The 22,269-nt window shown below is 43.7% G+C and overlaps 1 protein-coding gene and 1 long non-coding RNA gene across 3 annotated transcripts in view; one reads left to right on the forward strand and one right to left on the reverse strand.

Moving 5' to 3' along the window:
* The window catches only part of LOC137535692 (uncharacterized), a 172,276-nt gene extending 156,877 nt beyond the window's left edge, over positions 1 to 15,399 (reverse strand). The window contains exon 1 of the long non-coding RNA XR_011024447.1: positions 15,328 to 15,399. This is a non-coding gene — a long non-coding RNA (uncharacterized lncRNA). The remainder of the gene's footprint in view (positions 1 to 15,327) is intronic.
* The window catches only part of SLC16A12 (solute carrier family 16 member 12), a 190,168-nt gene that overhangs the window by 99,891 nt on the left and 68,008 nt on the right, over positions 1 to 22,269 (forward strand). The window lies entirely within an intron of this gene.

Here is a 22,269-nt window from a genome sequence, read left to right on the forward strand (position 1 = left end):
CCTAAACTGGCCGTAGGCTATGATGGGCATATGACTGTGGTAGGGATTAGATTGTGAGCTCCTCTGAGGGACAGTTAAGGAACAAGACTACATACTCTGTATACTGGTGCAGAAGATGTCAGCGCTATATAAATACTAAATAGTAATAATCATGAATCCTGATGTAGTAAACATCTGATTTAGGTGGCCACACCATACATTGTTTTACATTTATTTTCAATTCAAGATTTTCTGATTGATTATAACATTTGAAAAATCTGACCAATGTACCACACACACGTGTTCAATTTTCCCCCAATTATGAAAAAAGGATTGGAAACTCTGACAATTTCGTAATATAGAGACAAAAGTAACGTTTTCAATCTACCACACACCATACATTACAAAAAAATGATCAAAAATGATTGAGGATAATGAAAAAAATGGCAAATCAGAATCTTCACTCAAATATATATAAAAAAAAGCTTTTGATTTTTCTGTAGAAAGAATTGTTTTTATCGAAATGCTGTAAAGTCAGATCTTTTTATTGTATAGTGTGGGGCTACCTTTAGGCGAATCCACTTTGGAATCCACTAGGCAAAAACATTAGCATTGCGGAAAACTGTAGCGGTTTCGCTGCTAATGCAAGTCTATCTACTGCATGTAAAAAAAGTATATATGTGCATTTTACATTGTGTGTTTTTGAAAACACACAACTTGCTGAATAGGCTTCAAATATGCATGTAAAACGCACATCATGTATCTCAATGGCGCAGATGAATGCATTTTTGATGTGTTTTTTTTTAATATGTTGCTGTATTTTATTCCATTGATTAGTTAAATTAATAAAAAAAATGCAAATGCCAAGCGCACAAAAACGCATGAAAAACACACAAGGAACGCACAGAAAAAAATATCAGGGGTTTTCTTTTTTGTTTAAGTGAGAAAACTTATCAAACTTCCCATTTTTTTTTATTTAACTAGTTGCCGACTGCTCCATGCCAATTGGCATGAGCAGTGCGGCAGCCCCAGGACAGCTCCACACCCATTGGCGTGAACTCTATGGGGCTAGCAGGAGATTGTGCTAGCAGGAGATTGCGCGCAGGCTGTGTGCGCATATTTTGCTTGTGGAGCGGAGCTCCGCCCCCTTCAGTCGCCGAGCGACAATCGCCGCTTGGGAGACTGTTTTATTTATACAGCACTACGATCTGCAGCAGCGCTGTACTGGGGACAGCCGTGTGACATGGCTGTCCCCCTGGGACACAGGGAACTTGAAAGCGATCCGCTGTGATTGGTTGGCCAGGGGAGGGAGGGAGGGATAGCACGCAAATAATGTAATAACAAATATTTACAAAAACACCTGGGGGGCGATCAGACCCCACCAATAGAGAGCTCGGTTGGTGGGGAGAAAAGGGGGAGGGGGGGGAAATCACTCCTGTGCTGTGTTGTTCAGCCCTGCAGCTTGGCCTTAAAGCTGCAGTGGCCATTTTAGTAATAAATGTCCTGGTCACTAGGGGGGGGGGGGGGGGGGGCGTTAACACTGCAGTCCTCACATGGTTAAGTCAATCGAGAGTGACTGACTTTTCTGATCATTTTTTTTAGAAAGTGAATGGTGTGTGATTGATTGTCAATTCCTTGATTTAAAGACCCAAGCAATTTTTTGGGAGTTGTCAAATCTGTGGAATTGTCGATCCAATTTGGAGTTGTTACATTGTAATTTGTAACCATTGAAAAATCCATCTAGTTATTAGTGATTCTCTAAAAAAATGGTATGGTGTGTGGCCACCCACATTGGTGGCGATTCGCCACAAGACCAAACTTGATCATCCCTACTCTCAAGCTTCTTTTACTTCCTGTATGCTTGCTGAACACATAGGGCCCGATAACAAAATGTTGATGAGGCCACCAGACCTAGGCACACAAGCTATGATGATCTCCCTTCCAGAAACTCTGGACCTGGAGGTGTCCATTGATCTCCTTAGTGCCCACACTGCACTTATTAAACCTCCCACTTCTCTGAGCTCTATTGCTCGATGTCATTACGAGTGTCTGGGGTTCACAGGATGGAGGAACAAATAAAAGAGTAGAGAACATGTTAAAGGACAACTATCGCAAAAATGTGTAACATTTAAAATACACGTGTATTAATAGTACATTCGTCCCGGAGTAAAATGCACTATAAATGTATTTTTTTCTTATGTAGCCATCATTTACAGTAGCTAGTAAAAATGTGACAGATCTAACAGATTTTAGACTAGCCCATCTCCCCAAGGAGGAGGGGGGGGGGGGGGTTCAATATTTTTTTTTTTATTCTATTTCAAAAACACTCCCTGGAAAGCACATTTACAATGGAGCTAGAAGGCCAGTCTCTTATTGTGCACGTTATTCTTGCAGTTGGAGTGTGCCACTGCCATCCAGGGAGTGCTCTTGAAAATAAAGGAATACCTGAGAAATCCCCGTGGGATTGATCAGTCCAAAATCTGTCACATTTCTACTGCAAGTGACAGGAACATAGCAGAAAAATAATTGATAGTGCATTTTACTCAGTAACAAAGGTACAAATAATTCATGTCTCATGTGTATTTCAAATTTAACACATTTTCAATATAGTTGCCCTTTAAAGGACCTCTGTAGCAAAAATCTTAAAATTTAAAATATATGTAAACATATACAGTTAACAAGTACTTTTCTTCTAGAGTAAAATGAGCCATAAATTACTTTTCTCCTTTGTTGCTGTCACTTGCAGTAGGTAGTAGAAATCTGACAGAACCGACAGGTTTTGGACTAGCCCAACTCCTCCTGGGGAGTTCACAGGGATTTTTTATTTTCAAAATGCACTTAGTGAATGTCAGTCTAACTGCCATAAAAGTGTACGGTGAGCAGGCAGGCTAGTCAGCATCTTTGTATAAATATTTTTCAGGGAGTGTCTTTATAAAGAATAAATACTATGCTGAGCATCCCCTATGGAGAAATGGACTAGCCCAAAACCTGTCGGTAATGTCAGATTTCTACTACTTACTGTAAATGCCAGCAACATAGGAGAGAAGTCATTTATGGCTCATTTTACTCAGGAAGAAACATACTTCTTAATTGTATGTGTTTTAAATTTTAATATTTTCGCGACAGTTTCTCTTTAAGGACCACATGCCTCCCTGCCTGCCCCAGACATGCTCCAGGACCCCATAGCAGCTGGTGTGGCTGTAATGTCTATTGCTACACTTTTGCTTATGCTTGAGTTAGCTGAGCACAATGTGATTTATACTAGATATTCATACTGATGGAGCAAAGACAGACAAGTATGAATGGTCCTTCAGTGTCATTTTACAGTACAGTGTTGCTATGAGATCTGATTGCCTCCTGCTTACTGATGAGTCATACAGGAATAACATTTCCCCCTCCCCTGTCAGCAAGTAAATGAGGACACAACTGCACATCAATCATTATTCATCCACTACTTACCAAGTTAAAGTGAAGTCTAAGCAATCGTTATGGATCACTAGACTTGATATACTGTCTTGTCACATTACACGAGCTACAAAGAGGATGTCTATACTCTATATAGGGCAAATATATATGTTTGCAAATTCTTGTAATGCAAGTCAATGGCAAGCGTGCAATTTTTTGGAATGCAAATTTTCTGCAGAAAATTTTTTGCGTGGTCTGTATGCTTTTTTTCCGCACCGGTCAGTGGAAACTCTGAAAAATCACATTTGTTACACAAAGAGCGCATCCAATTTTGAGATTCATTAGATACATTCTGGTATAAAATAACTTTATTGGTATATACAGGAAAAGCGCATTCCGAAAAATGAAAAAACATTGACAAATGCAGCCAGAAATGGCAAGGTCAGGATAAGTGTGAAGCTGCCTAAATCACAAGAAATCCTCACTATCATGTTATGATTATTATTGTTTTTTTGCCCTGTACTTTTGTAAAGTTTCCACTGAAGATCCGTGATACAAATCGTGTTCCTATCTCACTGCAGTACAGACAGTGCCTGCCTTACATTCTTACGCTCTTGTCCTTCATGATGGCATGCATCTGCCCACCCATTTCTGACACTGTGGAGTGACTCTGGCTATACACACAAAAACATGTACTGCAGTCATATTAACTTATGTACTTTAAAACGACTTTAAAGTGACTACAAACAAATCTAAAGGGAAAATTCAGTTGATTTAAAGAGATTTACATTCAGGCAATCATCTTAGCCAATCTCTCCATCTTAGCCAATCAGTTAAATTATTGCATTTGCATTTATTGCAGTGCTGCGGAGTAGATTTTTAGTCTGGAGGCTCACTTTAAGGAAGGTCGGGGGAGGGAACACCATAAAGTTAGAGGTGTTAGAATGAGGGAGGCTAAAACATTTAAAAGTGCAGCTAGGCTTTACAGAATCAATCCAATTATTGGAAATATACAGTAAATGATGTATTGGGCATAACCTCGAGCTTACAGTAAATGGGGAGTACTCCATAACGTATTATGATTATCTTTTACATCTATTGTGGCTGGATAGTGTAATGGTTAAGGGCTCTGCCTCTGACACTGGAGACCAGGGTTCAAATCTTGTCTTTGCCTGTTCAGTAAGGCCCCGTTCACACTTGCGGTTCTCTGCCAAACGGACCGGATGACCTGACCGGATCCGGACCGGATCCGGATCGGAACCGTACGGTTCTGATCCGGATCCGATCCGGATCCGGTCAGTTTGCATCAGGTGTTCATCAGGATGCGATCCGGATCCATTTGGCAAAAGATAGTAGAAAAGGAATAAAAATGTTGGGGTCTGGGAGGTCAGCAGAAGGTGGACCTGTGGAATCAGGCCCTCCGCTGTTTAGCACTCACCTCCACCTCCGACATACTGCCAACATCTCCAGCACATTTAAAATCACTGCTGCTCCACTCCAAAATGCTTGCCCATGTGTCCCCATCCAAAATCGCTGCTTCAATACGCATAGGAAGTGGGGTAAACGTCCGGATTTTTAGCCTGTGTGTTGTGCGCTCTCCGGTTCTCATTGGTTTGTATTGGCCGGTTGGTGCAGTCCGGCTCCGCTCCGGATACGGCTGCCGGAGGAGCCGGACCAAAAAATAGCGCATGTTGGGTCTTATGCCGGAGTCCGGATCCGGTCCGGCCGAAACGGACGCATGTGAACGGACACATAGGCTTTCATTGCTATGCCGTGCGTCCGTTCCGTCCGTTCTGCATGCGGTCCGGCTCCGGCACGGCGATTCCGGACGGCGACCGCTAATGTGAACCGGGCCTAAGCCAGCACCTAGTCAGCAGGAGACCTTGGGCAAGTCTCCCTAACACTGCTACTGCCTATAGAGCGAGTCCTAGTGGCTGCAGCTCTGGCGCTTTGAGTCCGCCAGGAGAAAAGCGCTATATAAGTGTTTGTCATTGTTTTTAATGTAAATGACTGATGTCTGTCCATTCCGAAGCATTGCAAGACGTTTGACAGTGCAGTGGGCCGTGACATCTCTGTGTATAATGCTGGGTGCACATGTTACTTTTTTTTGTACGATAGATGGATCCGATTGATAAATTCCCTCATGTCCGATATTACTCTCGATCGATTCTGCACTCGATTTCTCATAGAAGTGTATAAGAAAAACGAGTGAAGATAAGAAAATCGAGCGGGTGGGAAAATCGAGCGGAAAAACGTACCGTATGTACCCAGCATTAGGGATAGCGGAGAGAGCATGCATTATCTGAGAAACTGAGAAGGCTTTAGAGAAATGAATCCTACGTGTACTGTAGATAAGATAAGACTCTCCTAATTTATAGACTGTAATGGATGATGCAGCTTTTGCTTCATTTTATGCAGGTCTTGGATAGTACATAACAGAAGCAATTTCCACTGTCCCTTTAAAATCGCACTTAATATTTTAATACAATTATCCTTTTAAATGGGCAGCATGGTGGCGTAGTGGTTAGCACTCTCGCGTTGCAGCTCTAGGTCCCCGGTTCAAATCCCAGCCTGGGCACTATCTGCATGGAGTTTTTATGTTCTCCCCGTGTCTGTGTGGGCTTCCTCCAGGCACTTTGGTTTCCCCCCACATCCCAAAAACATACAGATAAGTTAATTAGCTTCTCCCTAAAAATCATACACACTCATCTAAAGGCCGATTATGACCACAGCAGGCGTGTGTACAGAGGCCATCGACCAGCAATGGTCACTTGACAAGCGATCGGGCCAGCGGCCAACTTCTTCGAAGATGCCGCTCTCACACCTGCCGCTCGTGATGTCATGCATGTGCTGCTTTGTTCCGCCCACATATCAACAGAAGGCGTTGACACTCGTCTGTACAGATTAGCCCAGCAATGTCCTCAAGGGAATCGGGTCCTGATCCCCAATGGGCGACATCAGTTGTTAGGTGTGTGCACACGCAAAGGGTGGCCACTAATGAGCCAATCTTTTTCAGCCAATCTTACCATTTCTATGTAATATAAGGGAACTGCCTAAATTATCTTTTCAATTTATTCACTCAGTTTACCCTTATACTACATGGATTTGGTAAAATTGCATAAAAAAAGATTGGATCAGTAGTGGCCACCCTAAGAGGAAATACAGTAAATATGGCAGCCTTCATATCCCTCTCATTTCAGGCATCCTATACATTTATATTTTTGTATTGTAAATATTAAATATTTTTACTATATAATATTAAGTGAATTTCTTTTAACAAGTGAATTGTAATTTGATAAAAAAAATAATTCTTCCTTTGCTAAATGCCTAAAACTACCCTTGACCTCTCATAATGTGAGCCTGTCTTTCAACATGATCTTCAAGTGGTATCATCTAACTCTTAAGCAAAATATTAAACTTACCCTGACCTAACCCAAGCACTTCCCTTAAAGGAAACCCGAGGTGAGAGTTATATGGAGGTTGCCATATTTTTTTCCTTTTAAACAATACCAGTTACCTGACAGTCCTGATCCCGTGTCTCTAATACTTTACGCTACAGACCCTGAACAAGCATGCAGCAGATCGAGTACTCTGACTCACCTGACTCTCGATTAACCATATGCTTGTTCCAGAGCTTTGCCTCAGACATTACGTGCCAGAAGGTGAACAGGACTTACAGACAACTGGCATTGTTTAAAATGAACCTCCGGACTTAAAATCGACTCAGCAGCACTGAAAAGGCCTGGTGTTTCTTTAACAGTTTCACAGAATCAGAACTTTGTTTCTCTTATACAAGCCTCATTTTTAGCTGCACAGAAGACAACTGCCCGGGCAGTTTTCCCCTTATGCTGTGCAAAGCATGATGGGATTTCTGATGTTGTTGTTCTCGTTCTGCTGTTTTGGTGCAATTTTTTTTTTTTACATTTTGAATTTGACATTTGAAGCCTAGTGCGTGCAGCTGGGAGGGGTGATCAGGACACTGGACAGTTGGAACTGTGTCTCATGCTCCCTGTCACCTCCTTTCAACCAAAAAGATGGCTGCCCCCATGACAAAGATGGCAGCCCCCATGAATCACAAACATTTGCCTGTTCTTTTAAAACAGGGTGGGTAAAAGATTGTATTACCTATCTATTCTAATTAACATAACTAATGTAACTTAATGACAGTATGTTTGTTTAGGCTGAAGTTCCCCTTTAAAAGGAAAGAAATATGGCAGCCTCCATATCACTCTCACCTCGGTTTCACTTTAAGCTAGGATGAAGAGTCTGATACAAGTTTGATCAGTGATGAATACAGCAACTTTGAAGGACACTAGGGCCCGGATCCATCTGAAAATGGCGCCTGCAAATAATGGCGCACGGTGTTGCCGCTAATCCGTTTGCCGCTTATCGCTATTTAACGTTAAAGCCTTATTGTTATTTAACGTTAAAGTCTTATTGTTATTTAGCGTTAAAGCCGTATCGTTATTTAGCGTTAACACACAGAACCCTCTCTGTACCTATCCCTAACCCCTAAACCCCCCCTGGTGGTGCCTAACCCTAACTACCCCCCTGGTGGTGCCTAACCCTAAGACCCCTCTGGTGGTGCCTAACCCTAACCACCCCCCTGGTGGTGCCTAACCCTAAGACCCCCCTGGTGGTGCCTAATCCTAACCACCCCCCTGGTGGTGCCTAACCCTAACCACCCCCCTGGTGGTGCCTAACCCTAAGACCCCCCTGGTGGTGCCTAATCCTAACCACCCCCCTGGTGGTGCCTAACCCTAACCACCCACCTGGTGGTGCCTAACCCTAAGACCTCCCTGGTGGTGCCTAACCCTAAGACCCCCCTGATGGTGCCTAACCCTAAATCTCCCCTGGTGGTGCCTAACCCTAACCTTGACAGTGTTACATTAAATCCATTCACCGTTTTGCAGTTAAATAAATTCTGCAGTTTGGCTTATGTAGGGCGCTATTGATAAATAACGTTACTGTGGGCAATAACGTCTGCTGTTTGGCAAATGAACGGCACTATTGATAAATAACGTTAGTGTGTGCCACTATCGATAAATAACGTTAGTGTGTGCCGTTTTTCTTCTTTTTTCCCTGTGCGCCATTATTATGCAGTACTAACGATAAATAGCGATAAGCAAATTTTTTTAATGCGGCGCCATTTTTATGCATAGGCGCTGTGCGCCATTATTCACTGATCCGCTAGGGCCCATATGCAATTACATTTTTCCCCTTAGTTATCTCCTAGGAGATAATTTTTCATCTTCTATTTAAAATAACCTTTCAGCACTTTGTAATTGAAAAAGTACCAAAAAGTAGTTGAAAAAGTATTATCAAAATTATTTTGTGCATTTTCTTGCTTGTTGGTGGTTTAAAAGGCATTTAATTGAGAAGTTTGAAAATATCACCTAGGACAGTGGTTCCCAACCTTTTGAAGTCATGACACGACATCACACCAAACGTCACATCTCCGTGAAACATCACATATGTATAATAGAAAAATACTAATAATAACCACAAAATGGATGGAAATACACTTAAAAAATGAAGCCTAGAACCTGTCCCATGCTGCGCCGACGTCCAAGGCTCCCCGCACAGTGCAGAGGCCGACCTCTTGGTCGTCCTTACTGTGCCTGCATGAAGCGCCGCTGTCAATCATGGGCACGTTGTCCGCGGCTTACTGCGCAGGCCTCTGCACCGTGCGGGGAGCCTGGGACGGTGGCAGGGAGCGGAGCGGTCGGCGTGGGACAGTCGGCTGCAAGGGGCTGGGGAAAGCCCCAGGTGAGTGAAGCTTATTTTTCCGCTGATGATTCCTTTAAAGTTTAAAATATATGTCTACAGGTGAGTGAAGCTTATTTTTCCGCTGATGATTCCTTTAAAGTTTAAAATATATGTCTACAATTTTAAAGTGGACCTGAATTCTTTAACAGGACAGAAGAAGCAAGAAGTTTTAAACCAGGATGATACCATTTATTGGCTAACTAAAAATGAATAAAATTAAGCAAGCTTTCGGCCTTGCAGCCTTCGTCTGGCTTATATCTGTGATGATTTGCTCAGCTGCCTGTGCAGGCAGCCAGCCTTTTGACCATTGTGTAGGTTTGCATGCTGCAGGACTCTGGAAAGAAGAGCTTCTGTCAGTTTTGCAGCTTGTGCTTGCAGAGGAATTTGCATACGTTGTCATGCAAATTGCCTGGCCACATTCATTGGAGGCGTGTACTATAAGTACTATGTCTTTCCCACAATGCTTCGCTGTTCATAAGAATTTTGTCCTGTGTAACACTCCTGCCGGGAGTGTCAGCCATGCTCTTTGTTTGAAGATCAGCTTAGAGTAATTCCTGGAAACTGCGCTAGGCAGGTTTTCCCTAGTGCAGTTAGGATTGTTTATCTGTTTGTTTGTTCTGTTGCCATTGTCCTGTCCCAACGGTGGTCGACAGGAAATGGTTCTGATCTCTGTTCTTGGAGTATAGCTGGTGCAGCGGTTGCTACCAGCTATCTCTTCTGATCTGTCTCTTTGGATCGCGCTAGCCACTTTTCGCTAGCGCTGTGGATCCTTCTGTTCTGTCTCCTGGGATCGTGCTAGCCACTTTTCGCTAGCGCTGTGGATCCTTCTGTTCTGTCTCCTTGGATCGCGCTAGCCACTTTTCGCTAGTGCTGTGGATCCTTCTGTTCTGTCTCCTGGGATCGCGCTAGCCACTTTCCGCTAGTGCTGTGGATCCTATCTCTCGCGTGTCCCTGTTTTCGTGTGTCTGTCTTGTCTGCTACGCTTGCTGGAGGCTCGGTGACGTAACCGTTAAGCAAGCGCTCGCGTCCTCTGTTTCATGTTTGTCTGTTAATGGTTAGTTAGGCGTGCTTGTCTCTATTGTGCTTATCACGTGGAGACCGCGCATAGCCGCGTGCACTGTTGCGAATGAGTGCGGTGTTCGCGGTTAGCTAGCGTTTGTTATTTTCCGTATCTCCTCATTGTATTATTTGCTGTGCCTTTGCTAACCTCGTATTCTGTTCTGATCTGCCTTGTGTCACGTCTGGCGATCGCACCTCTCGCGATCGCGTTCCTGTTTCATATCTGCTGTTGTGTGTGCACTGTCGCGGGGTGGCGACTAGGTTGGCGCACACACATACAACCTGTCCCTTTGCTCGTTCTCATTCGCAGTCGCCTCTCTTGCGATTGCGTTCTGCGCTTCGTACAAATTCCTGTCTGGCATTTGTGGAGGTACAGAGGATTGGTTCCTCTGCACTCCCCAGCGCCATCTGCCGACAGGAATTTTCCCTCGACGGGTGCGTAGCACCTTTTGCTGGGTGCCTGCAAATATACGCTTGTGGAGGATTTCCGCCGTATCAGCGCACGCGTTGTGCGCTGATCACGGAAAAAGTTCCACAATCGTTACAATATCCTGTTAGTTTGCAAACTGGTGGTACAGACAGCTTATATACATGCAACATCAAAAGGGAAAACAGATATTTTTTCAAGCATAAATACATGTCATTAAGATGCCTTAATTCACACAGACAATCGACCTGGGGTTAGAGGTTGTAAGCTAAGATAAGGATCCTTGTTTAACACCTGCTCACAGACCTGAGAGTTGAACTGACACAGAGGTATCGTAAATTCTTAGTTCACAAGTTCAGCTATAATGGCTGACAAAGTTCAAATATCATCAATCTCATACCAATATAGAAAGTTGTTGTCCTTATTCAAACCGTTCTGCACAGCTTTGAACCAATTTATACATTTTGTTTCTGCTATTAATCGATCATTAGACGTTTTGAAGCCACCCTTCAGGGCAGTGACACGAAGATCATCTATGCTGTGTCCATTGGACCGAAAGTGTGTAGCAACTGGGAGTCCAGATTTGGTATCATTAATAGTGTGCCTGTGTCCATTCATACGTTTGCGCAGAGTTTGTCCAGTTTCTCCCACATACATAACATTGGGGCATTTAGCACACATGATCAGATATACCAGATTGGTGGAACCACAGGAAAATGTACCTTATACTCTGTACTCCTGTTGTGAACCTGGTATCGTTACCCTGTCAGTGGAGTAAATGTGTCTGCAGGTCCCACATATTTTTTGTCGGCAGGGTGATGTTCCGTTTTGTTGAGGCCTATTCAAAGAACTCCTGACAATCAACTGTTTTAGATTGTGTGGTTGCCGATATGACAAGAGGGGAGGTTGAGGGAATATCTTTCTCAGTCTGTGATCCTTGTGTAAAATGGGATGTAGTTCCTTAGCAATCCTCCTTAAGATTTCCAGGTGTGGGTTGTAGGTGACAACCAAAGGGACACGTTCCTCTTTCTGGTTTTGCTTATATTTCAGGAGTTCAGTCCTGGGGATGTTGCTGGCTTTCCTGATTTGGGCCTCAGCCATAGGAGGACTGTAACCTTGTTTAATGAAAGTGTTCTTAAGGCGATCCAGGTGCTTGTCTCTGTCCATCCTGTCAGAACAAATCCGGTTGTACCTTATTGCTTGGCTGTAAATTATAGAGTTCTTAATGTGCTTAGGATGACAGGGTAACGATACCAGGTTCCAGGGGCGTAACAATAGGCCCTGCAGCGCCTGCGCCCGCGGGGGGGCCCCGCCCCCCCCCCTGGGGCCCGCTCGGGGCCGTTTTTTGGGGGCTGGAGGGGTGGCAGCATGAGGGGAAAGCCTTGCCCACAGTCGGCGGGGAGAGGGGAAGTTCCCCCCTCTCCCTCACCTCGGGGCTCTCCCCTCTGCGCCCCCCTCCAGCTAGTGAATGTGTGTGGGCAGCGGGCAGCAGCGGCGGCGGGATACATACCTTCTTCCTTGCGTTCCATCGTCGCCTTCTCGCTCTAGCGGCTGACATCACTTCCGGAAGCCGACTGTGGGCAAGGCTTTCCCCTCATGCTGCCACCCCTCCAGCCCCCAAAAAACGCAGGGGGATTTTCAGGTGTCTGCTGCCCACATTACGATTTTCAGGTGTCTGCTGCCCATATTATGATTTTCTGGTGTCTGCTGCCCACATTACGATTTTCAGGTGCCTGCTGCCCACATTACTATTTTCAGGTGTCTGCTGCCCACATTATGATTTTCTGGTGTCTGCTGCCCACATTGCGATTTTCTGGTGTCTGCTGCCCACATTACGATTTTCTGGTGTCTGCTGCCCACATTGCGATTTTCAGGTGTCTGCTGCCCACATTACGATTTTCTGGTCACTGCTGCCCACATTGCGATTTTCAGGTGTCTGCTGCCCACATTACGATTTTCAGGTGTCTGCTGCCCACATTACGATTTTCAGGTGTCTGCTGCCCACATTGTGATTTTCAGGTGTCTGCTGCCCACATTATGATTTTCAGGTGTCTGCTGCCCACATTGCGATTTTCAGGTGTCTGCTGCCCACATTGCAATTTTCTGGTGTCTGCTGCCCACATTACGATTTTCTGGTCACTGCTGCCCACATTGCGATTTTCTGGTGACTGCTGCCCACATTAGGATTTTCTGGTGTCTGCTGCCCACATTACGATTTTCTGGTCACTGCTGCCCACATTGCGATTTTCTGGTGACTGCTGCCCACATTAGGATTTTCTGGTGTGTGCTGCCCACATTATGATATTCTGGTGACTGACTGCTGCCCACATTAGGATTTTCTGGTGACTGCTGCCCACATTACGATATTCTGGTGACTGCTGCCCACATTAGGATTTTCTGGTGACTGATGCCCACATTGCGATTTTCTGGTGACTGCTGCCCACATGGCGATTTTCTGGTGACTGCTGCCCACATGGCGATTTTCTGGTGACTGCTGCCCACATTGCGATTTTCTGGTGAACTCTGCCCACATTACGATTTTCTGTCCCACATTACGATATTCTGGTGAACGGTGCCCACATTAAGATTGTCTGGTGAATGCTGTCCACGTTACAATTTTCTGGTGACTGCTGCTCACGTTACGATTTTCTGGTGACTGGTGCCCACATTACGATTTTCTGGTGAACTCTGCCCACATTACGATTTTCTGGTGAACTCTGCCCACATTATGATTTTCTGGTGAACTCTGCCCACATTATGATTTTCTGGTGAACGCTGCCCACATTACGATTGTCTGGTGAATGCTGTCCACGTTACAATTTTCTGGTGACTGGTGCCCACATTACGATTTTCTGGTGAACTCTGCCCACATTATGATTTTCTAAAGGCCCACATTACGATTTTCTGGTGAACTCTGCCCACATTACGATTTTCTGGCCCACATTACGATTGTCTGGTAAAATGCTGCCCACTTTACAATTAATTTACAGTGAAACGCTGCCCCATTACGATTATTTGGCACCTATGGGGGGGGGGGCATCCAAATATTCGCAGGGGGGCCCAGTGATTTCTAGTTACGCCCCTGCCAGGTTCACAACAGGAGTACAGAGTATAAGGTACATTTTCCTGTGGTTCCACCAATCTGGTATATCTGATCATGTGTGCTAAATGCCCCAATGTTCTGTACGTGGGAGAAACTGGACAAACTCTGCGCAAACGTATGAATGGACACAGGCACACTATTAATGATACCAAATCTGGACTCCCAGTTGCTACACACTTTCGGTCCAATGGACACAGCATAGATGATCTTCGTGTCACTGCCCTGAAGGGTGGCTTCAAAACGTCTAATGATCGATTAATAGCAGAAACAAAATGTATAAATTGGTTCAAAGCTGTGCAGAACGGTTTGAATAAGGACAACAACTTTCTATATTGGTATGAGATTGATGATATTTGAACTTTGTCAGCCATTAAGCCCCATCTACACGATACGATTCTTTATACGATTCAATTACGATTCTATTTACGATCCGATTAAATCCAACATGTCCGATTGGGATTCGATTCAATTCGATTTGCCATTGTTTTGCAATGGCAAATAGAATTGAATTGAATCTAATCCTGATCGGACATGTTGGATTTAATCGGATCGTAAATAGAATCGTAATTGAATCGTATAAAGAATCGTATCGTGTAGATGGGGCTTTATAGCTGAACTTGTGAACTAAGAATTTACGATACCTCTGTGTCAGTTCAACTCTCAGGTCTGTGAGCAGGTGTTAAACAAGGATCCTTATCTTAGCTTACAACCTCTAACCCCAGGTCGATGGTCTGTGTGAATTAAGGCATCTTAATGACATGTATTTATGCTTGAAAAAATATCAGTTTTCCCTTCTGATGTTGCATTATTATTATTTATTATTATTATTTAGTATTTATATAGCGCCGGCATATTACGCAGCGCTGTACAGAGTATATATATATCTTGTATAAAGCTGTCTGTACCACCAGTTTGCAAACTAACAGGATATAAGCCAGATGGAGGCTGCAAGGCCGAAAGCTTGCTTAATTTTATTCATTTTTAGTTAGCCAATAAATGGTATCATCCTGGTTTAAAACTTCTTGCTTTTACTCATGGCTAACACGGTACAATACCCTACTGCTAAGACAGAAGAAAAGAGAGAGAAATACACCCTGTATGTATTTACAGAGTTTTGCCTCTCCCATTCATCTGTGACTAAATAACACTGTAATTTGATCTCTCAGTGGTGTCAGCTCAGGAATCTCCTATGCCATGGCAGATCAGCTAATATGTAAACACAATATTTTATGTCTGCTTCCATGAAAGCAGGAAGGAGACAATGCAGATTTATTGCAGGATATGTATCCGTTGTAACAAAGAAATGTTTTTTTTAAAGTTATTATATGCTGTTGAGTATCTTTTAGAACAGAGAGGAAGCTCGGAGTTCAGGTCCGCTTTAAATCTGAATTAAAAATATAATTGTTATATTCCCAATTTGCTTCTGTCACCTTTACAACATCCCAACTGAACCTATTAATAGTAACTTCCAGTTCTGTTTTGGCAGCAAATACTTAAATAGAATACTGTATAAACAAAATACTGTACACATATAATGTTTCAATAGGTATATAAATATCGTATTCAGCCAGTGCGGTCCACTTACCAGAATTCCCAGAGCTGAAAGAGAGGGGGGCTGTTGGTCGTATATATAAATTGACCAGCTGGGCTGAGAGATCTGAAACAAGGACTGCTAACATACACAAGAGGATGTGGCCAGTTACAGCAAATCCCGATGACAAGCATAGACTGTAAACATGTTTACTATCCATGGCTCTTGTTTTTAAAGACCTGCACTGTACATTTATAGGACTCTTACATAAAATGTCACTGAGGTGTATTCCACAATAACATTTGTACTTTTTCATACTTTTTTTTTCTTCTTTCTTCAAAAGTTTGAAAATCATGATCTAACTTTTGCAACTAATGCTACATACACACTTGAAAGATTAATGAAAGATCTCAGACCAATTTTACCCCCTTCCATGTAGTATGAGAGCCATACTCTACACAGTCTATTCTATTGAGCTGAACTCCCCATCAGATAAACATTTTTTGCAAGATGCTGTGCACAAAGATGCTGTACACCAAGGGTCTCAAACTCAACTTACCTAGGGGCCGCAGGAGGCAAAGTCAGGATGAGGCTGGGCCGCATAAGGGAAACTCGGCTCAATCCGTCCCCCCCCCCCCCTTCCCCCGTCCCTTGCATTGATTTTTATTTCAAAATCAAATTCACACTGAAGCGAACTATTTTGCCTTTTTTACCTTATAGTTCGCTTCAGTGGTCCCATTACAAGTAATCCGCCACGTCCCCGCCGCAAAACGAGGGCTGCAGAGGGGGGCAATCCGCTGGCATTTCCTGGAAGGGGCAGAGCTTTCAGCTTCAGCTCTGCCCCTCCTGACGTCAATCGCGGCGCATCACCGCCTCTCTCTGTGAAGGAAGAGTGAAAGGGGCGGGCAGAGGCGGCGATGCGCCGCGATTGACGTCAGGAGGAGCAGAGCTGAAGCTGAAAGCTATGCCCCTTCCAGGAAATGCCGGGGGATTGCCCCCCGGGCGATTTGGGGGCTCTGCAGCCCTCGTTTAGCGGCAGGGATGCGGCGGATTACTTGGGAGCACTGAAGCGAACTATAAGTAAGCTTTTGCCGGCGAGGGCCACAAAATATTGTATCGAGGGCCGCAAATGGCCCGCGGGCCGCGAGTTTGAGACCCCTGCTGTACACATTTAAAAGATCAGTATCTGCAAAAGATCAGTTCCTGCAAAATGCATTCATGGTCTATATCTGCAGATCTCATACACACCTTGTTTAACAGACATTCATCTGCAGATCTGACAATCATCTGCAGATCTGAAGATCCATCCTGGTGGATCTGATCTGCATATGAATGTCAGTTAAACAAGGTGTGTATTGAGATCTGCAGATATCATAGACTATGAATGCATTTTGCAGGAATGGATCTTTTGCAGGAACAGATCTTTTGCAGATACTGATCTTTTAAATGTGTACAGCATCTTTGTATGCAGAATCTTGCAAAGATTTTTTTATCTGATGGGGAGTTCAGGTCAATAGAATAGACTGTGTAGAGTATGTCTCTCATACTACATAGAAGGGGGTAAAATTGGTCTGAGATCTTTCATTAATCTTTCAAGTGTGTGTTTCAGCTTTAGGAAGGTTCACTGTAGTCAACTGCCTCATTACCTTAACAGATATAGTTAGATCTTCAAAATTGTAGGGGCTTAGGTTGATTTTTCTTTAAACTTTAACGCTTTATCAATAAGAAATTCCCTTCCAGGCAGAATCAGGCAATTTGATTGTCTGAGGCTCTCGCACGTACTCAAATCTTTCTTTTCAACTGTGCCAGAAGTTGTTAAAGAGACACTGAAGCGAAAAAATATATATATGATATAATGAATTGGTTGTGTACTATGAATAATTACTAGAAGATTAGCAGCAAAGAAAATATTCTCATATTTTTATTTTCAGGTATAAAGTGTTTTCTTCTAACATTGCATCATTCTATAATATGTGCAGATTACACAACATTCAGCATTCAAAATGATTCTTTCAGAGCAGTCTGTGCACTAATGGCCTCTCCTCTAGCAGAGAAAAAGTAATTTGTTCACTAAGGCTACTTGCACACCAAGACGTTGCGTTAGGTGCTACGTTAAGGTCGCATAACGTGCACCTAACGCAAGGCCTGGTGCTCTTCGATGTGGACGTCAGAGTGAGCCGCGTTGTGCAGCTCACTCTGGCGTCCATGATGCCATGATGCGTACTCTTGGACGCATGCGGCATCACGTGGTCCCAGCGGGCCAATCGCCGCACAGAGCGGCCGCACCAGGAAGTAAACACTGCACCTCACAACGTGCAGTGAATATAAATTAGCCATGTGCCTGGCCGCTCTCCGCTCCTCCCCAACATGACTGAGCATGTGCAAACAGTCTAACGCGGCTTAAGCCGCTGTAACGCTATAGTATGCTGAGTACATTTGAATTTGCCGCTGGTAGACTTGGGCGCAGGATCCAGCTGTTATATGGCTTGTCCTGCTTCTGCACAAGTCCAGGCCGAATTAATTACTATTCCCCCTCCAAGCCGCCATGGATAGCGGGGGAATGAAATAATTCGGCTTCCAGCGGGTGCTGGAAGCCGAATTATTATGATTTTTTAAGCAACCTCGGCTCCGTCTTCTGACGGCGCCGACGTTACTCACTGAGCGCCGCTATAGACTGAATCCCTTTATAGTCTATGGCGGCGCAGGCTGTGCCGAAATCTAGCAGCGCTGAAATGCACTGCTCCGTAGAGTGCTGCACTTTCGGAAGAACGTGCAGCGTTACATGTAACGCAACGTGGGCAGTGTGAACCTTGTGCTACATTGCTGTGCGTTGGGGGAGCGTTACAGGCTGCACTAACGTGCGCCTGTAACGTCCCTGTGTGTAAGCAGCCTAACAGTTGAGATGATAGAAGTCAGAAGACAGCCCTCTCCACGACTTTGAAAGTCGTAGAGCTTAATGGCTTTTTTGCATAATGATAACAACTGGAGTTTCTTAACGCTTCCTGTACTGGAAACAATTAGACTGATGTATCTGATCTTAATGCTTTATTTCTTAGCTGTACTACACATACAAATCATAATATCATAATTTTTTTTCCGCTTCAGTGTCTCTTTAAATCAATCCTGAATCCTGAAGTGAAAAATAAAAGTAAAACTAAATATACACATGTCATACTTTCCTCCCATATAGTGTACTCATCAATCTCTTTCTCCTCTGCCTTGTCCTGGCCTCGTCATTAAAAAAAATAATAATTACCCCGTAACAGCTTCAGGTCAGCACTTCGTTAACCTGTAATATCGCCCCCATTCGAGCCGTAGGAAAACAGACATTACCTTGCACATCAGTTGTAATTTCAGTTGTTACAGGCAGGAACTGATATAGTGGAAAAGCGCCCCAAGGCTATCAGTTTTGACTAGATGTTTCATGTTTGCATTAGGCGTTTTGCACAAATATGCGGAAAAATTCAGCAGGTCGGCATTTTGCATTTTCAGTCCAGTGAGTGCATTGTGTATTTGTATTCCATTTGACAGGGTAAACACATCCTATCCTATTGCTAATATGGGATGCACTTTCTGCTCTTTTTGTGTTTAACTGCATTCCGCTATTCACATTGTTTTTAGCTGTAGTGTGAAGGGGCTCTAACCGCATACATTTGCATTTTTAAAGAGGAGCTGTCAGCCATACTATCTCAGAAAAAAATACACATATATAAGTAGATAAATACTTGCTCTATTACATAACATTTGTATTGCACTGTCCATGTTTTGATTTTAGTGATTTTTCTACAGTAAAAAAAGAGAAAATCCTTCTTAGCATTTCCCATTTTAACTGTGGCTATTTTTAATGCTAATCCTGATGTTATTTCCTGCCCTAATCTCCTCTGCCTGATTTGCCCGCCCTTCACTATAGAAAGTGCATTGTCTCAGCATGAGAAATATTGTCCAATCAGAGAGGAACAGAGGTGTGAAAGGGGAAAACAGGAGGGAAAGAGGCTTCAGCCAATCAGGCTGCATTAGTTAAATCTGAGGGGAAGTAGAGAAGCAAAAAAGGACAACCCAGCATGCCCTGCAACTTTCTTTGTGTGTACCAAATAAGAGTCCGGTAAACTGGGGAATGATCATTTATCAACAGGAAAAGTAATAGTGATTTTAACTTTTGGATTGCCTGGTTAACATCCTTATTACTTGTTTAGCAGGTAAAAATAAAGAATTGATTTTTGATTTTATGCCCGACAGTTACACTTTCAAGATGGTGGTAGTCTGAATTTGATGCAGCAATCCACTTATCAAAAACTTTCAGCAGCGGGTGAGGTTTTGTATTTTCATATGTATTCAGGTAGTATAGTTGTATTTTCTATTTATATATAATGCTGTGGGTGGTCAAATCTTCTTTTTAGTTTAGTTCCCCTTTAAGCAAGTATCTGAGGAAATCTGATTAACTACTTGAAGATGAACAACTAGACAGACACATTTGGGAACCTTATGAACCTAATTCCCACTCCTACAAAACTTTTTAAAGCAATTGAACAGTGGTTTCCTGTAGCATCAACAAGTGGTAAGGCCCAGTGGGACGCGCTCAAGAGGCCACCCTGCAGTGTTAGGGAGTCTTGACTTGAACTCCTTACTGACCCTATGCAAGAGCAGAATAAAAAATAACTGACATTGGTGGCTTGCATGAACAAGTTGCCTAACAACATACAGGATTAGGCAAAACAGTGGCTGTAGTATCTTTGGACTGTACAGCAATATTGGGTCCTTGGAAGGCTTCTTGGATTTTCCTAGAGAAGTTAATAAAATATAGTGAACACAGTGAGGGCCCAATATAAAGGGTATCTCTCGTTTAGAATGCAAAGAAGGGCACACGAAATGTTGAGCCTTGCACACGCCTTAAATTATGAATGATTGCCCAGTTTTACTACCTCCATGTAATATGAGGTTCAACAGATTTTGAATACTACGAACAGATTGTGTAGGTAGGCTCTCATACAACTTGGAGGTGGTAAAATTGATTGAATCAAAATTGAAGGTGTTTTCCAGATTCTACCCTGCCTGGTCACCATATTGCCTACACTGCTGACCACATAAAACTGGTCTGCAAAGACAAGTTGGTATCTCATTGCAGGTTGGCCCACAACCCCAGCTGACCACTCTCAGACAGGAAGAGGCAGGTTTTTGGTGATTTTCCCTCCTATCAGTTTCCCATTCCCTCCTATTCCCACTCTATTCACTCCACTTTATAGGTGGGGAAGGGGAGGTTATGGGAGGGTGATGGGAGGGAACATTGCAGCCAGCCTGCCTCATCCTGTCTCAAGGTTTGACTTTACCCAAAAGTCACATTTTCAAGTGGTGATTATGGGGAATTGGGGAAAATGGAGAGGAACAGACAATGCATAGAGGTATGTGGATCCAGCATTACCATACCTCTGTGTTTATCTTGGTTAGCTTTGCCTCGGGTCAGGTGTCCTTTAAGTTCCATTTGCATGTGATTATTCCTAAAATTAAGCATCTCAACTTAAAGGAATACTGTAGGGGGTCGGGGGAAAATGAGTTGAACTTATCCAGGGCTTCTAATGGTCCCCCACAGACATCCTGTACCCGCGCAGCCACTTACCATTGCGCCGGACGGCGTCCTCCGTGCCTCACAAACTGACACAGGTATCTAATTTTTTTTAAAAAAAATTTGAGCAAACAGGCCTCGTAAGTCCTTTAACTGTAATGGCTGCTGTGTGGAATTATGGATGAATGCCACATGTGAACTACTACAGTGTATTTACTGGCACACTGCTGACTGTGCATAGTGCATGTAAAGAAACTGGGTGCAAAAGCAATCATACAAGTGTGTGTGCGGGGTGGGGGGGGGGGGGGGCAGGTTTGTTTTAGGTACTAAAATAGCTTGTCATGCCATGCATGGCTGCTCAGAGTCTCACAGGCAAACAAATCTGTTCAATCATCCGCATGTTTGCTCTGTTAAATTGCCCAAACCATATCTCTTCCCCTCCTTATCTCTACAAAAGAAACTAGTCTTTCCTATTGCCCATAACCATAGCTCTCAAATGTCCCTCACTCATAGAAGAACTGTCCCCACTGTAAAACCAAATGCCTTTTTTTTTTTTCCTATTCCGATGTAAAACCAATAGATCTGATTTACAGAATCATTTGCATAAATGCATATATTTACTAGAGGTGTAGAGAACGGTTCGCCTGCGAACGGTTCCAGGTGAACTTCCGTGGTTCGCGTTCGCCTGGACCAGGCGAACTTTTGCGGAAGTTCGATTCGCCCCATAATGCACTATGAGGGTCAACTTTGACCCTCTGCATCACAGTCAGCAGGCACATTGTAGCCATTCAGGCTACACTAAGCCCTGGAGCCCCACCTCCCCTTATATAAGGCAGGCTCCGGCGGCCATTAGCCTCACTCCTCGTGTGCCTGCTAGAGACAGACAAGGGACAGCTGCTGCAGACTTGTTCTTCTAGGGACAGATTAGTTAGGCTCTTGGCTGCTTATCTTGCTCCTGGCTGATTGTTATTGCTTTTATAGCACCCCTCAACAGTTCTTTTCAGAGCTCATCCTGTACTTTTTTTTTTTCTGTGTGTGTCAAACTGACACTTTTGTTGCATGCACAGCCTTGCAATTGATAGTGTGTGTGCCACTGCCAGCAGCCCAGCACATTCAGTGACTACCTGTGTGTGTGACAGGGAGCTGCACATTGTACTACCCAGTACTGCATATACTGCAGTACCTGATGTGTTTACTTAACCCACCTCATCACTGCATCTTACTACCTGTTGTGTTGAGTGAACCCACCTCACTGCATCTAAGTACCTTTACTGTTCAGTGAACCCAGCTCACTGCATCCTACTACCTGTTGTGTTGAGTGAACCCACCTCACTGCATCTAAGTACCGATACTGTTCAGTGAACCAGCTCACTGCATCCAACTACCTGTTGTTTTGAGTGAACCCACCTCACTGCATCTAAGTACCTTTACTGTTCAGT

Source organism: Hyperolius riggenbachi, chromosome 10 (assembly GCF_040937935.1).
Source record: "Hyperolius riggenbachi isolate aHypRig1 chromosome 10, aHypRig1.pri, whole genome shotgun sequence".
Classification (NCBI taxonomy): domain Eukaryota; kingdom Metazoa; phylum Chordata; class Amphibia; order Anura; family Hyperoliidae; genus Hyperolius; species Hyperolius riggenbachi.